Source organism: Parus major, chromosome 4A, assembly GCF_001522545.3.
Source record: "Parus major isolate Abel chromosome 4A, Parus_major1.1, whole genome shotgun sequence".
Classification (NCBI taxonomy): domain Eukaryota; kingdom Metazoa; phylum Chordata; class Aves; order Passeriformes; family Paridae; genus Parus; species Parus major.
Genome location: NC_031772.1, coordinates 3,593,627 through 3,611,883, shown reverse-complemented (window position 1 = coordinate 3,611,883; position 18,257 = coordinate 3,593,627).

The window sequence follows — 18,257 nt, the reverse complement described above, 5'->3', positions numbered from 1 at the left end:
TAATATAATATAATATAATATAATATAATATAATATAATATAATATAATATAATATAATATAATATAGGTTTGATTTTAAAATAATATTAATATTAATATTGTTATTGTTATTATTTTATCCATAGCAGTATTAATTGACAATGTGTTCCTCTCAGCCCTTGCACAGCCTGGATTCCATGCAACTGTGGCCAACACCACATTTATTTTATGTCACTGTCAAAAATTGGTTGATGGAAGGCTGGGACAAATTTACCTTTGTGCTTTGCAAACCTTACACTTGGCACAGGTACCCACTGGATTTACATGGTTTACATGATATAATCAATGTAAATGTAATGTATTTACATTTACAGCATTGAAATACACAGCATTCACACTGTATTATGGAAGAATAAAAAATACCCCACCCTAAATTGGCAGACAACTTTAAAATTATCCTCTTATTAAATGCTTTGGATATTTTGGCTTTAGATCTATTTCAGAAATGAGTTATCTGATGAACACAGAAGTTGATGTATGCTTCCCAAACTTCAGAACAGAAGAAAGAAATTAATCACATTTTTGCCTCTCAGTTGTTATAACAATGATGAATGATGTACTCCTCTAGAAATGTTGCTGAATCATCCAGTAAATTGTTTGCTCTACAGTAGGTCTCATCCACAGATATGCTGACCTTCAGTGTGTTCCTGACAGGCTCAGTTATCAAAATCTGTTTTTCTGGCACAAATTCTGCTCTTCCAAAACCGTAACTTGTTCATTTGTAAAAAAAGGCTGCCAGTAATTGAGCCTGTTTATAGCCTTCCTGTCAGGACTTTTTCTTTGTGTTACTCCAAACAGAAGAATGTTACACGGATTTGTAATGATGCATTTAGTGAGGTAACCCATTATCAATGCCATAAACACATTAGGAACTTAATTTAAAATGAGGGCAAAATGCAACTGCTCTGCAAAATGAAAGCTGATAATTCAAGAGAGTTAAGCTCTTCATCATTTACATAACTGCCTAAAAAGAAGCTAAAAATAAACATTAATACCTAGCCTTTACCATATGATGCACAATTCTTCTCAGAAGAGGTTTTCTGGCTCACACCACCAGCAGGAACACAAGTTTAGGAAGGATGGCAGTCACCTGGGAATGGGCACCCAAGTGACCACCCAAATTCCTTTCCATGGCATGGTCCTGCAGGAATGATTCCTTCTGAGGTGAACATTCAAATAAAAATTTCATTTCTAAGTCTGTTTGGATCCAGAAAAATCACTTTTGCTCTTTGCTTTAGGCACAGACTCTGCCTTGACCACTACAGTCCCTGGATCCTTGTGGAGGAATTCTGATTGCAAACATCATTTGGGTGCAAACTCAAATTTCTTGGTCCCACTAACTAGGAGAACCAGTCAGGGCTATCCCAGTATTATTTCTCTGAAGGGGATGGATAAAGAGTTCTTTATGGAATAAAATCCTACAGCCAGAAAGAACTTAGTCATTTTAATTTTGCCTGGAGTAGTGTTCCTGCCATGCTTTAATTGTTATAAGCTCGTCTTTGCTTCTAATTTTGACTGAAGCAACCTCAGCTTCACTGCTTTTCTGCAGCAGCACAGCCAGACAGCACCATGGCTCCAGGGCTAACAGAAATCCATGACAAAAACCAAGAAAATGGGGAAACTACACTGAAATGATGCGAAATCCTGATTCAGCAAACAGAAGAGCTCAAAGCAACCTCAGAATTTGTCACTACAGGAAATGCCTTGGAACACTTTACCTTAACAGCCTCAAGAGATGCTTTAATTGCAGGGTTGCAGTTGGAAGCTCATTCACCACATGTGCAAAGATCTGTTGGATGCATGACTCTGAGGGATGTGTTTTGCTACTCTATATACTTAAAATGTAAATTACACCAAGTGCTTATCATTTATCATTGCTTATCATCACAACCACATTATCGTTTGCAGACAATACTGCTTTTTATACTTTTTTACAACCACCTTTAATGGTACAACAAACTAACAAGTTTTTCAGAGCATTAACTCTGTAATTGCCTCCTTTTTTTCATGTAGTAACAGATGGGTGTTTATCTCTTGGGAGAAAGCAATCAGGAATCCTTTACTTGCAAAGCAATTTTCTCTCTCATTGTAATCAATACCTTTTATTATGTACGTATTAAAATCCAGTTAAACAGCAAACCCAAATGCATCTGTGTACATAAAGATAAAAACTAAACTAAATAGGTGAAATGGTCACTTGAACTTTTTAATGTAAGATGGGGAGATCTTTATGCACAAGATGGAACTCTTATTAAAAGCTCACTCTTCATTATCACATTTTGAGACCACAGGAGAGACAGCAAGAATCCCAACATAGAAAGGAAGCAAAATCATCAGTTTCCAACATTTATTCTTATGATCATGGTTCAATGATTTTTCTACAATGGCACAATTCCTGCTGAGTGATTTGGGGAATACAAATTTTTTGAGCTTCACTGCTGATGCAGACAGGTTTGAAGAGGAACAAGCTCATCTTTGTCTTTTGCAGTGCAGAATTATATACCTTGATAAAATTCCCAGATTATATTTTGAGCAGTTTTTAACAAATCTGAGTTACCATGAGATTTTACTTCATCAAGAAGGAAAATGAAATGTTTATTTATGATGTGATTATTTTGTACTGTTTATAAGCAAGTAGCATAAACTGTTGGAGGGAACTAAAGACCATGGAAATGAGAAGATTGAAGTATTTCTTCCCTTTTCTTTGTTAAAAAGTCTTTAAATCCACCTGTCATGTTCTGAGCTGTAGGGGGTTACTGTTCTTTTGGAGTAGAAGCTGCATTTTCCACTGTGGTCTGAGTAAGTAAACCAAGTATTCAGATTCAGTTTTAAGCAAACATTCTTCTCCAAGCAAAAATTAACCCCTCAGTTAAAGAATCCCTACTTCATATTTAACAATACTCCTTATTTATTTTTATATATGATCAGAAAATGCTTTATTTCTAATGAAAATATGTTAAAAAGTCACCTTTTTGAATTTTAAATGGATCATCTTCAGTGTTCTAAGGTTCTTTTTCCTTAGTAAATGTTGTTTTTTGACCCTCATATTTTAGGGAAAACAAAGACTTGTGAACTTATTATTTGACTTTTAAATTATTATCCTTAATAAAAAACATTTAAAAGATCATCAGATCACTCAGTAAAGACAACAGTGGTATAAAGCCTTCCTGTTAATATTCCACTGATATTTCTGTGAGTGACTAAAGATGAAATGCAGAAAATTACTTACAGTTAGGTCCATTTTTGTCTTTGCAGTCTCAGAGGAGTTGCCTATGAACAAAACCAGACCTATTTGAAAAACAGTCAGCAATGATAATCATAGGTAAAATCATTCTCCTGAAAAAAAAGGAATTATTTCCTATTCAACAGCTAGTCCATGGCAATGATATCCCATTGTTGTTATTGCTCTGTTTGGGTCATTGGTAGCTGAAAATGAAAATAAACTTTTGCAATGGCAAGAGAACAGATTCTCAGAACAATCATCTACAGGAAAAAGATTTTGGATAAAGATATAGCTGCAAACATAATATTTTTAGAAGTGTCTCTTAGCTGATGACAGACACTTTCCAATAATATGAATTTCTGCAGTGAATAACAAATAGCCTGGATTCTTTATTTAAGAGGTCATATTGATTTTGAAACCAGTTGTAGTTAAGGGGATACATTAAGAATGCACTGCATCTTAATTATAACCAACTCAAAGGTGCAATACTTTTTATTGGCATTAAACAAATCAATCAGCATAAATTAGAAATGACAGAGGCTCAGAACAAGGGATGCTGAACCTGGCACTTTGAGTCTATAACTGGAGAATATAACAATAATATTAATGGAAATAAACTGCTGGAAAACAGTGTCTGTTAACTGGAAGTTACATATTCTGTTGGTAAAACATGAAACACAACCACTTGTATTGCTAGGATGAATTTCCCTTTTTAATTGTTTTTTTTTTCTCTTTTGTTAGACTGAGCTTTGACAAGTTAACTTTTTATGTATTTTTTCTAATTCAATTCAAGTTATCTCAATGCTATGTGATCTGACTAGGGCAGAAATAATTAATGTTTTAAATATGGACTAGAAACATTAATGAAATAGCATATACATATGTCCCCTAGAGAGAGTGGAAAAAAAGATTATCTGAATCAATGAAGAAGATATGAATCAATGAAGATATAATCTGATCAAATTTTGATAGAAGAAAAATAAGTTTTGAATAGTTCTGAAACTGAAAAAAAAAACTATGATATTTTAGCTGCCTTTTAAAAATTGCCTACCTTTCTTATAAAGAGAATATTTGACTAAAAGCACCTTTTTAAAAAAATTTGGAATGACAGGTTTTATGTTCATGATCAAGATTTGTTAATAATAGCAAATGCTTTGAAGAGAACTTTAATGAAAAACATTTCCTGTTCTGTCCCATTTTAATATTTCCTGCCACAATGTTGTGTTCTATAACTTGGTCAATTCTGTTTTCATTCCTGCAGCAACACTGGTCACATAAAACGAGGTTTTAATGAATTTACCTCATGAAAAGAATTATTATTATTTTATTAACATTTTTATCCAATCATTTTTCTTGACACAGCAGCTTCTTTAAAGTTTGCAGTGCCTTAATTCTAAAGGTTAGTGGAAGGAGCAGTTATTACATCTGACCTAAAATTAGTAGCTTTTTCATCTATGTTATCCTGCTGGAATATAAACTACATATAAACTGGACAAAACATATTTGGAAGGGTTCCTTTTGCAACAATTGCATTTTTCCTGCCCTAAATGCCACGGCAGTGGTGACCAAGTGCACAGACTGGCTGCCAGCTGTGCTTACAGAACGGTAAATAAGTTTCATAGAGCTCAAATTATTTCCATGGCTGGTTCCTAAATCTTGGAGCACTGGAAGGCCTTAAAGCAGATATTCTGAAATAAAAATAAGGAACACTGAGTGGGAACCCAAAGAAATTGTGCCTCTTTAATCAGCAAATTACCTGCATGGTTAATCCTGTTCCTTGTGACATTGCCATTAGAGCAATAAGACAGAAATATTTATTGTCTGTCAGATTTTGCTCAAAGCCAGACAGAATCTGTCAAAAAAATAAAAAAATAAATAAAAATATTTGAATAAACAGGTACCATGAGATAAAATACTTTTTAAAAGGAATACAAAAGTCCTGCCTGATGTCTTCAGGCTCCACGGCTGGATCCCATGGGTGGGGAAGATGCTCTGGAGCTCCAAGGCCCTGCAACCCTCTCAGGGCTCTGACACCTTTTTCCAGCATAGCAACAGGTGATGTTATCAGAACGTGACCATAGAAATAACTTGTCAAATTAAGTAATTAATCTAATTAGGTGAGTGTTGACCTCGATGGTTACGCCGCAATTCGGAGCCCAGGTCGAGCAGGATGTGCAGCTCTGCTCAGTGTGCTGCTCGTGGGTGGGGATGTAGAAATTACAAACACAACCCAAGTTATACAACACAAAACTGCCACAAATCTGCTTTTATTTATTGCTGTATATTCAGTGCATTGAAATTAAACACTGGATTTGTTCCAGAGCTGTGTTCTTGGACAGTTACGTACAGAGCTCTTTTGGAACAGCTCTGCTCTTAGAGCATTTATCGATAATTCTGGTTCCAGAAAAGCTTTGGGAAAGTGCTAAATTGGGAGGATTTCGTAGAAATAGCAGGAAAAATTAAAACCAGAAGTTGTCAGCATTAAGAGAGATAAAATGGGAAAGGTGAAGGTGGGAAAGCAGTTAGGCAAAAATGTTCAATATTTTGACTCAATGATCACACCTAGGACAAGAGTATTAAGGAATAATCAATACAAGAGGGATATTTTGTAGCAATGCATCAACAGTTGGGTTACTTCTGCAATTATTTTCTAACAGAGACAAAAACCTCAACCCTGACTTTGCAAGAAAAAGTTATTATGCTGAATTTCAGACGAAACACAAAAGAAGTTTTTGTTTAGGAAAAGTGAAATACAAGATTTCCTTATGGCAGTCTGAATTGGGCTCACTGCAGCATCCTGAAAACTCTGCTGAGCCATCAGGAATTACCACTTAAACCCATTCATGATTAATAAATTCATAAAAACAACTATTGCAAAGGAAATGAAGAAATGGCATGACCTGCTCAGATTATATCAGTCAGAAGCATTTTTTAAATGTGTTTCAGTCAATTAAATAATATCAGTGGCTTTTTATTGGTACTGATTAGAACCTATGGACTGGTCTTTTATCAGGAGCAAGTTTAAGCATACTGTACTTTAAGCAGAGTTCCTGTTAACATAAATTTTAATATTTCAGTGCATTGGAAGAAGATTAAGTAGTTGAGCAGCTGACAAAATAGAACAATTTGATGGATTACATTTAAATCAACCAAATGTATTTTAATAAAAAAGTCATTTTTGACTTGCTTGCATTCAAAATACTCCACACATTTTAAAAACTCCTCCATAGACAAAGAAGTGTGTGTAAATATAAATATAAATGTATCCATTGAGTGCCTGAGGAGTGACATCACTTGCCTAAAGTTTTAAGCATCTCTACATGTTATGTTAAATTTTTTTTTTTAATACAACTTAATTTAAAGTGAATTAATGAAAATTACAGTATAAGGAAGTATGTGTTGCTTGGGGATGTGGTGCTAGAAAGGTTTAGGGGGTATTTTACACACATCTTTATAAGCCCACTGAGTAAATCTCAGACTTCAGCCATTGTTTTTGGACATGAGAGAGTTCAAAAATCCTATTAACATCTTTGTGGAATTGCTCTGGCAGTACTGCTGCCACAGAATAATGTATTTTGTATTATCACTTATTACAGCAAAATCCTAACTTGTGAATCCAAGGGAGTTCCTGAAATCACTTCTGCAAAATTATTCTCCTTTCTTTGCAATATTTTCAATCACATGTATTACCTTATTGTGAAAATATAATGGAGTGCATGACATCAGTCTCTCTCCTTTTCTTAAAATAACATAGTTTTGTGCAACTAAGACAATGTCAAATTTACTTTTCTTCTGCAATCTTTCTAAATTACACTATTTTTTTTTCTCCCTGGAGTTATTTAGAGTCTTCACTTTAAATGAAATTTGGCCTTTGAGAAACATAGTTTCAGTCTCAATTGCCAAAAGACTTTGCTACAGGAAGGGATGGATTTAGAAAAGTTTCAACAGTTTTCCTGTGTGGCCTGTGATTTATTTTTTTTTCCCACTCTAGCTGTTTAAAAATGTAAATCCCAAGTCTGTGCATATGTAGCAATGTACAAAATGAGAATGTTTCTGATTTTCAGATCTAAATCCTACTAGAAACATTCCTGCCCATTTGAGGTGGATCTAGTTATAATTTGGCTACATTGAAGCCAAACCACAATTAAACATCATGCTGTGTTTATGCACAAGGGTGTCTCCTTAGCTGAATGAGTTCTATGTTCTATTCACACCAAACTTTATTTTTGGCAATCCCTGAACATTGCAGGTATCTAAAATTCAAATGGAAACATTCCTTTTGGAATAATTTACTGCTTCTGTGCCAAGAGTCTCTTACCCCTACACCTTGAAGTTGAATTCCCAGCAGACATTTCTCTGTGGCTGCACAACTGCTCTGCATCAGGGAGAGGCAGAATGAATCAGCCAAATTACTGAAACTCTGAAAATCCAGCAGGATTTTCCCAGGTGGCAGAATGAGCCAGATTTGATAATGTCCTTTGTTACACCTTGAAGCATCTCACTGAGAAAAAACTTCATGGTTCTCCTCCAAGAGCAGCAGCACAGAGCACCCAAGGCAGCCAAATTCCAGAGGCAGAGCAGGAGCTTTAATTCCCATGGAGCTGCAGGAATAACCTCACTTTCAGACCTCACAACCCAAATTTGAAAAGAACTCCCCGAATATTTACCATGCAAAGGAGCAGGCAGCCCAGCCCAAGAGCTCCCCACATCCCTCAGTGAGGATTTCCAGTCAGCACTGCAAGGCTGGGGTGCTGTAAGAATATTATAATAACTATAATAATACTATATGTCTATCTATCTATCTATCTATCTATCTATCTATCTATCTATCCACATATATAGTTATTATATACATATATAACTAAATATATCTCATACAATATTATAAGAACTATAATAACTATAAAAAATACTATAATAAGCTGGATAAAGAGAAAAAAATACATAAAGAACCATAGAAAAATGCATAATGGTTTGGAGATAACTCTTCCTGTGCTCTGCAGACAGGTAAGAGCAACCTCTGCATATGCAAAAGTAAGGAGAAATGGATGTGAATTAACTTCCACAAATTAAATCCATCATGTGACTTCATTTTCAGCATTTGTTTTTTCTCCCAGATAAGCAATTAACTTTTACATCTCAGTGCCAACAAGAATCAATTTAAAATTTGCAAACTAGAAAATTATGAAGGAATTTGAATGTTAAAAGCAGATTGGAACAGAAAAGATTTAATATCAGGTTGGAAGAGTAAAACACAGCTGGAGTATAAGTTATTTTAAAAAGAATCTACAAACTCATGTAAAAGCTAAACATAATTAAGATGATGGTACTTTATAATGTTTTTAGTTCTATTCCAACTCTGAAATCAGTTGATAAATTCTCTGTGGGCTTTGGTGGTTTCCACTTCAAAGATCTTTCATTGAGGGGAAAGGGAGATGGAGAAAAGGGGTAAAATACTCAAAATACTTCAGCAGCCAAAGTGGTTCGTGAGATGTCTGGGCTAAGCATGAGAAAAATAATAAAAAAATTAAAATAATGTCAAGCTCAATTTACAAATTTTAATCAAGAGTAAAAAGCAATATCCCTTTTATGGGCAGGTTTTATCTAAATTATTATTTTTGATTGCTAGCTTATTAGATGTCAGTTCTAATTTTTTTAGGGTAGGAAAGAAAAGCCACCTTGGAAACCAAAAAATGCTGTGGCTAATATAGAAATATCACAATGGAAACAAGAGCTTATTTGTTATTTTAAAAGCTATGAAATCACCTGCAAATATGTGCTCTGTTAATTTCCAATGACTGAATGTCAAAAATCTTTCCTTCCAAGGCCACTGTCCCAGACAGCACAGCTGAGCCACTGACACTTGTTGAAGGAGAAGAGGAAAAATTTCACAAAGTTAATGATATTTATTACACAGTAGAATTTCTAAGATCTTTATGAATTAAGAGAGACAAGTAGTTTCCAACCCATAGGAGTCACTTGTTTTGTTTTGTCCTATATTCAAAATTAACTGCTCCATAGAAACAACACTTTTTCATCACCAATAATTTCAACAACACTTTTTCATCACCAATCATTTCATCCATTATTTATCATAAATTTATCTATCCATTTTATTTTAGCAGAAGCCTCCTTTGAATTTGGGACTGAAAGGCAAGTCTAAGCAAAAGGTAGGTGCTACCATTGCTTGTAGAAATTGATTCTGCTGTGATCAATAATTCCTATTGTGGCCTAACTACAAAGTTCTGAGAAGCAGGAGAAGCTACACACACACACACAGAGAGTGTTTTTAAACAATCTGTAGGAGATTGAAGCAATCTAGATTTAGCTCTTCATTGCTATCCAGTGTTGCCACATTGGACCATCTGGTCCTGCTCTGTTTCTGCCCCATGAACTAAGAAAATGAGGATTCCTTTTCCAAATCACAAGTCACAAGACTTAAATATTCGGTGATGAATTACTACAGAAAAAATTAATTAATAGAACATCTGCCTGCCAAGAAGATAGAGTGCAAGGAAATAATCTGTTCCAGTTGTTGGCCCAGGTCCCCCCGTTATTCTGGCAAGGACCAGGAGGCAGATGGGTCAATCTGGCCAACAATTTCCTTGTGATGGTGGAACTGTCACCTGGCAAATGGAACTCCAGCAAAAAACCTCTTTGTGTCTGTGCCTGCAGCAAGCTGGGTGCTCTTCCAAATCCCTCTCAGCATCTATCACTGTCTTTGGGAGATTCTGTGACTTTGAAAGTCTGGTGTTAAATTACCAAAGTACACAAGTGCCATTATGTTATAACGGGTTCAGAACAATGAAGCCACCCCTGAAAACATTTCTCACGTCCCATAAATTGGTACTGTTGATGTTGAGCAAAAAGGATTTTTCTAACATATGGTATCATGACTTCAGTGCAATAATCTGTAAAAGTGAATGTCGTGCCTAAGAATAATTAGCTTCAAATTTTATATATTTTTTTTAATTGAGCATTTGGAAATCTTTTATTCAAATTGAACATGCAATGCTTTTATTCCACTCTGTCTTTGCATTTGCTTTGAGATGTCAAGTGTCATTTTTACTTTGGCAAGAGGTCTTTTGATTAGCAAGATAAAAGAGAATGTTTGTTCTGAATAAATTCTTATTTTTTATATTACAAATGACGTGAATGGAAAACTTCTACTAATGATACACTTCTCATTAGCAAACAGATCCCTTTGCTGTGGTAATCAAATAAACTTTTTCTTCCAGTCATCTCTCATTTTTATAATTACCATCACTGTCCCCCTTTTTTCCCACTTCTGAAGCATAACTTGAAATACATTTTTCTGAAATCTTTCCAGTGGGTTTGCCATAAGGAAGCTGATGGACAGGACTCCTGGTGGGGTAATGAACTTCTTCCAACCACAGAAATAAACCCACAACCAGAAATAAAATCATGCAAAGAGGAAAATGCTGCCTGAAAGGAAGGAAAGAGCTGAAACTCGTGATTGTGAGTGGTCAATGTTAAATTCAGAACTCCAGCTGGGTGCAGAGCTGGTGCTCTGTGCTGTGTGAAAATAACTCACTGCTGACATCATGCAGGAATCTCTCGATGGCAAAACCCTGTGTGGGATCATAAATTGACCTATTTTGTATAAAATGAAAAGAAACAGCGTAAATGTGGGAGCCTGCAGGGAAGGAGGAATATTTTGCCAGCTGAAATGGCAAAGGGAATCAACATGGCACAGTGAATATGGAACCTCAGAGTTTCATATTCAGTGTTCCCATACGATTGTAAAGAGTAACCACTGAGGATCAACATTTTCTGTTCTGTTCTCCAACCTTTTAAAAAAAATGCTGCACTTGAGATATAAGGCTTTTAAAATATTGGATTTTTAAACACAAAAGCTACAGCATTTCTGCCCAGATCTCAGGTCAAATCTCTTTCTGAAATCATTCAGGAAAGATTCACAATGTGAAATGAAAGAAATTAGAGCAGTTCTGATATGACACTTGCAATGAAATTGAAATATCAGGTTATGACCAAGTCAGTGTTTATTTCATTGACTGCTGATATTGATGCTGGACCCAAAGCATTCCCAGCTGTAAATTTCTCCAAATTCAAGGGTAAAAGTAATAATCTCCATCCCTCCCAAACCCCAAAGCTGAAATTTAACTGGATTTTCTGTCCCAGATGGTCTGGTCAGAATTTAAATGTTTACATAACCTGGTGATTTGCAAAACAAATGTGCTGAGAGATGCCAAAACCACCTACTGGTAAAGTATTATAGTAAAGTATTGTGGGGAAAATTAGGGAATAAGAATGTTTGAAACTTTGTGACCACATCAATTAAATGGGCAAAAACACTGACTTTGGTAAGTTGGGTCAAAAAAGAGAGAAAACACACTGTTTAAAGAAGAGTGAAAGATTTTTTTAACTTTAGAATAGATTGTTTCGGTTCAAAAAAACCTGCAATAATCATCTTGTCCAAGAGCCTGACTTCAGCACTGACCAAACAACCACAAACAAACAAAAAAATCCCCTTTATAGGCAAAGAATCAACACTTCTTCGTCATTTGGGTCAACTCTTACCCATTTCTCAAGATAATTTTTTGTGCCTGCCATCAAGAAACAACAGCAAAATATCTGAAAATGTCAAATCCTTTTACTTCATCCTTTCAAAACCAAAAATGTTTAAGAATTCCCCTTTGCCTTGTTTATGTCAACAACAGAATAGAAAACCATGTTTTGTCCTCTGTGTTTCTTCAGAGGAACCTTTCAAACTCCAAGTTCAGGGGTCTGAACAATCGTGCTCAGTGACTTTGGCTGCACTGTGTCACTTCTGTTCTTTTTCTGGGAAGTCTGGGGACAGTTTCACAGTGGGAACTGCTGATTCCACCCAAGCTTGAATGAGTGAATGGAAAAAGTCACTACAATGTTCCTTAAAATTGTTTAAAATACTTCCCCTCTTGAGCCAAATGAAGGAAATTTCCACGTGAAGATCTCCAGGAGTTGATTTGTGATAGTTCCAACAATGATTATTTGCGTGTGTTGGGAATAATCATTGTCAAACAGAGATGGTTTTGCTGCTCTCACTCGAGTTATTCCTGTCAGAATTTGTGCTGCAGAGACCGAGCAGACTCTTCAGAGCCCTGGCTTGTGTCAATTGTTTAGGATTATTCACTTACAATTGTACATCAACACAAGCAGCCTGGTAACAGACAGAAATGTAGATTATGTGCCCAAACACCAACACCTTTTACCCTGATAGCTGCTCATAAAACCAGCCCTGTTCCTGGAGCAGAAGCTTTGGGATCAGCAGATAAAAATTCTGTATTTTTCTTTGCCATGCACTTTGCAGTAATTGCGTTACATCTTCATATTTTGCTTTATTCACAACTACATCGTGATAATTTCCAGCTCACTGACATGGACAACCTAAAGTATTTTACAGGCATTGGGGAATTTGAGAATCTAGAGAGAACTGTGATGGAGATGTAAATTACTGTTATGCCATGCATATATTCTCATTTTTTACAGTATTATCTGATGTATTTCGTATTTTGAGCTTACTTCCACGTTCCAGGATAATTTTAAATGCCACACTTTTCCATTATGCAGGCAGAGATTAAAAAAAATATTTTCAAAAGAAATATTTTTTTTTGTTCTTTTCCAGCCATCTCATTTATATTTATAAGCAAATGATATTTTGGGATGCAGAGCTATTTTCTCCCTCCTTATAGGTTCTCATCATTCACAATGCCTAGGTTGTATTACAGCTTCATCCAAAGACTACTGAAGCCACAGGATGAGAAAGTGGGCTCTGTATCCCATGCTTGTCACTGCCTTGTCACCTCAAATAAATAATTGTAGGAAAAACTGAAAATCCAACGTATCATTCTCAAAATCAGAAGGTTCTGATAACTGGATGCAGATGTACCAGCCAATCTTAAATCAAAAAGTTTCTACATTTAGCTCTGTCAGGTTTCCTCCCCTCTTCACATCCTCCTGGGGCTGACATTTACCCATGTTAAGTCAAACTATACAAAAAAAAAAGCCAAAAAGGAGATGTTGGAAAGACTGACTTCATTAAATGGCATCTGCATTCAACACAGACTACAAAGCAGCACACAAAGTCATCTTTGTACACTGCTGGTGCTTCACTGACATCTGAAGGCACTTCTGAGGTGTAGGAACTTGGCAGCTCTTGTAGTAGAGGAGTTTGTTTTCCTAAGTTAAAGCAAAGCAACTCTAAACATTTCTCTGCTTAGAAAAGAAATGAGTGAAACAGGAAAAAAATCACTCTGGGCAACTTCTTTCTGCAACTCCCCTTCCCTCCAAGAACACCAGAAAAATATTATTATTTAGAAAAGCTTGTCTAAGCATATTTTGTCAGCAAAAGTGATTGATTCTTGCCCTTGGTGAGCCTAAGAAGTTTTTTTTCCAGCAGACAGCAATATTCTGTTAAGTGGCAATAGCAGCAGGAGGCTGCATCCCTCACAGTCCTGAACTTGATCTTGGCATATGTGAGGCAACAAACATTCTCCCATTGTGGCTGAAATAGTTCAACAATTCAACAATTCAGCTGTAGCCAATCTTTCCCAAAGTTCCTGGATGTTCTCAGCCTCCAGATTTCAACTCTGTCTCCAAACTCCCACTCTGAGCAGTGCAAATGGGAGATTTCTCTCAGATGCAGAGCACATAGCTGCAAGAAAAGGATTGCTACAACTTGTGCACACACAGGTCACAGAAAATGAGAAATTCAGTCAAAGCACTGTCAAAAGAATAACTTTTGAGTGATCTCAAAAATACCAGGTCTTCTGATCTTTCTGACAAGGCTGTTCTGTGAAAATACAGCCTTTTGTTTTTCCAAAATGTAAAGTATGGAAGATGACAGGTAACACACCCAGAACGAGCTTCTAAACTCTACCCCCAGAAAGGAATACCTTGAAAAACTCAATTGTTCAGTGGAACCAACAAACAGAAAGGTTTCTAGAAATTGACAGTAATGCCACTTTCTCTCATCACATCATTCTCTTTTTCAGAATATTAAAGGTTTTTTTAACCAGACATTTTAATTAAGCACAGAGTCCCTTCACAGCCCTCTTGGATGGACGAGGGTCGCTTATACCTCGAGACTAAAGAATCCAAATCCTTTGAAAGCAGCAGTCTGTATGTACCTAAAGATTAAAAGAAAAATAAAAAAACCCATAGAAACACACAACAGCACCAATATCAAACAGTCACTGTGGATCTGGGACAGAAGAAAACATCCTAATGAGCTCATAAAAATCCTGAAATCCCCAGGAAGAGACACGTGGATGCTGCAATGACCACGATCAACCAAATGAGAGACCAGATTCCTTTCAATTGGTGTGGCAAAAAAACCCTGGGCTGATGGATTTGCCAGATGGAAAAATTGCTGAGTGACTGCTAAGCAGCTTGTGCACCTCTGAAAGGGTGACCTGAGGATGAAAACAATCACAGACGTTTCCTGAGTGTTGTCTGCTTATTCCTGCAGCTGGGAATGCAGCAATATTCTGGATAATTCTGGGGACAGAAGGAAATCCTCACCAACATCAGGGACTTCTACAGGACTCACTGCAGTGTGTGAAGAGCAGGATGAATAAAAGGAAATGATGAAAGCATTATTGTATTTTTCCAAGAATTTTGATTTATTGATTATAAACCTCCGTATTTCTAAATACTTAAAAGTAATTTTAATATTTCAATGGGTCTTCTTGCCCTGAATCCAAACACATATTTTTTATAAAAGCAAATCAGACTTCTGTAATTTTAAATATCCATAAATTTTAAAATATCCATTATTGTACTAGATACAAATAAAATTGATTGTATAACTATTAATAAATTTTTATATGGTTAAATCCAAATTGAGGAACACTGATCTATGAATATGAATATGAACTACTCCCAAAGTAACAGCTGAAATTTGGTCCTAATAAACAAGAACCTTAACCAAAGGTAAGTGCAGTGGATTTCATGGTGAGGAATTTGTGAAGAAGATAAGAAATGACTGATTCTGCCCTATATTTCTTATTCGGTCAGCATTCTGATCAGGAGCAGTGGATGGACCCAAAGGCTGCTTGTAGGTGAGAAATGAGCAGCACATTTTTTCTTTTTCTGCTCACAATTCCATGGAAAACAACCTAACCAAAAAATATTCAACTGCAGCTGTTATCTTTGTTGTGCAAGTTATTTTTACAAAAATGTAAGCATCTCATGCTTAAATAAATTATTTAAAAGAGGAGATGTTAATGGGCTATCATAGTTTGCTTTCTAACATCAGGGATTCTCCATGGGTATGAAGAAAACATAATCACACATATGGTGGAACTAAAATGTACTATTTTTCTTGAATGAAATTCTCTTGTTAACTCAGCAGGCACTGCATGAGATCACATATCATTTTTCAACCATCTGCACATCTCACAGTATTATGGACAGAAAATTTCTATTATTCAGCCACTAAGACTTTATGCTGGGTGACTTTTAAGTGTGGATTCACTGGAGTATCTTTCATCATTGGAGGCAAATTTGGCATCTGTGCAGATGCCACTTGCATTTTTATAGAGTTCAATTCAAAGAATAAACTTCAAGCCTGTCCTCTGCCACTCTTGTTTCTAACACCTGATGGATCAGACATTCCAGGGAATTTGGACACATGACCTTTCACATCACAGGCAAGATAGAAAAATTCATGGCTCAAATTTCAAAGTGAAAGACACTTTAGGAAACATCAAGAGTCCTCGATTGTGCTTAGCTGCTTGATAAAGCAGAAACATAATAAACCAAATAGAAAACATCTCCCCCAACCCTCCACAGCATCAGCTTTGCTGTGTGAAGATCAGAAGCCAACATGTTAATGAGCTCTTTGTTACTAAACTAAACCACTGCTGTAGGTGTTCAGTGAGCTCTGATTAATTCACAGTTTGTCCCAATGCAGTGCTCAGTGAATTACCAAATTTCAGGACTGGATCAGGACTTTCAGACCACGCCTCTCTTTTGGTGCTGTTGGCTTTTGAGGGGTCTCCAATCCCCAGGCACTCTCTTACTCTGCCATTTATGACATCTTCCATTTTCAAATTAGAAATCTCAATATATACACCAGTGATGGGACATTTTCAGGAGGCTCTAACACCATATTCTTGTTCATATAAAAATATTGTAGAGATTAAATTAATTTTAATTTCCTGAGTCTGTGCAGCTCTGTTTTCTTATCTGAGACAGAGCAACTAATCTTTGAATATGCTGAAATTAATTAAGAATGTGATGAGTTTTACATGAAAGGGTAACCTGTTCTTAGGCTTTCATAATTTTAACCTGTTCCTTAGTACTCACAGCTGACCCATTTGGGAGTGATTGTTATTTTTTTTTGGAAATTCTGTTTTTAAAGGAATATACCTAACTGTAGTTAAGTATTTGAATAAATAAAAATCAGGAATGGAGGGAAACACCCAAGAATTTTTTTTTATCATAACTTAGCTCATGGGTTTTCCAACTAGCCCTGCACAATTCCCTCTGCACATTGATTTTCTGCACATGCAGCATTAATGCAGAGAATAGACAGCAGTGGACTTCAAGCAGTCCCAGGAAAATAAAAATAAGGAGGAAGGAAGAAAATGTTACCTCAGCTCCACAACAATTGAGAGCAACCCAGTTCTTTCCATGAGAAAAGGACACTGATGGAACAATCAATGCTTCTTGGTGTTCTGCCACAGAACTCTATGAACTGCAAAGAGTTAAACATTAGAGGCCCCAGCAGAAACTGCTGGATTCAGATAAAAACCAGTTTGAGAAAAGCTGATACTGCTACATTTTTTTTACCACCCAACTTCTCAATATTACATACCAAGTAATGGGGTCAGGGGCAATGCTTCTGTAAAATTAACTTAATTTGTAACCAAGAGAACTGTTCAGAGAGATCTTGCAGCCCATCAGCTGAGGAAGTTAAAATCCCATTTTCTTTCCCTCGCTCTCAGTATCTCTAAGCTTGGTACTCATTTGATTTCATTTAAACCATACTTTGTTGGTTTTTTTTTCCCTATCAGATTATTTTGGTTTGCCCTGCATACTGTGGTAAAGGAAGGCATTAACAGAGCCTGTGGGCTGCTTGGTGATACTCAAATACAGTGATTTTCTTGGGAGGTTTCCCCTTGTGTGCGTGGATTTGTGTGACACTACCTCTGTTCTTTAAGGGACATTTAATTTGTCCTTTATTTCCCTCACCTCACTTTTATCTCCCCTCCACCTGGCTGGATCAGCAGTGTTTTTTCCAAGTTTCCACACAGACTTTGGCCTGTCCTGTCAGTGGGACACTCTCAGGTGCTGGCCACATCCCTGCTCCGTACATAATTCCATCTGCAGCCTGGAAAAACTCCTCTGGCACCCCTCCTCTGCCTCTGTCCCAGCTCCACAGAGCCCCAGGGGTCAGTGCAGAGCAGGGCCAGCGCTTTGTGTCACTCTGATAGCAAAACCTGTGATTCTGAGCAGCTTTTAACTGGAACTTGCCATCACTGAACCTCCCACAGAGCACAGCATGGCTCACACCAGGCAGTGACCCCTTTGCTGCAGAGAATTATTAACCACAACATCATTTGTAATTATTGCATCAACCTATAATGGCTGATTATTTGGAAACCTGATTTAGTGACCTAATACTGCCAGGAGCCATGTTTTTTGTTATTTTTCATTAGCAAGCAGTTGCAGCTGTTTTACCTGCAGAGGAATAGGTGTTCCCTGCAGACCCACATCTGGCTGCTGAACCTCTGGAATTTTTGCAGTACATTGGGATCCATTCCTGGAGCATTATGCACAAAGAAAACCTGGAAAACTGTGCCCTTGATTTCCAAATTTATTTCCTGCTTGGCTTTTTTCCAGCTGGATTCCCTCTCTAGTTATGGCTATTTTTTTAAAAAGGTGGCCATGCAAGGTTTCTTAAATCATGACAGATTGGTTCAAGAGTTCTAAGAGTTCTTGCAGCATAATTAACTTTTTTTTTTA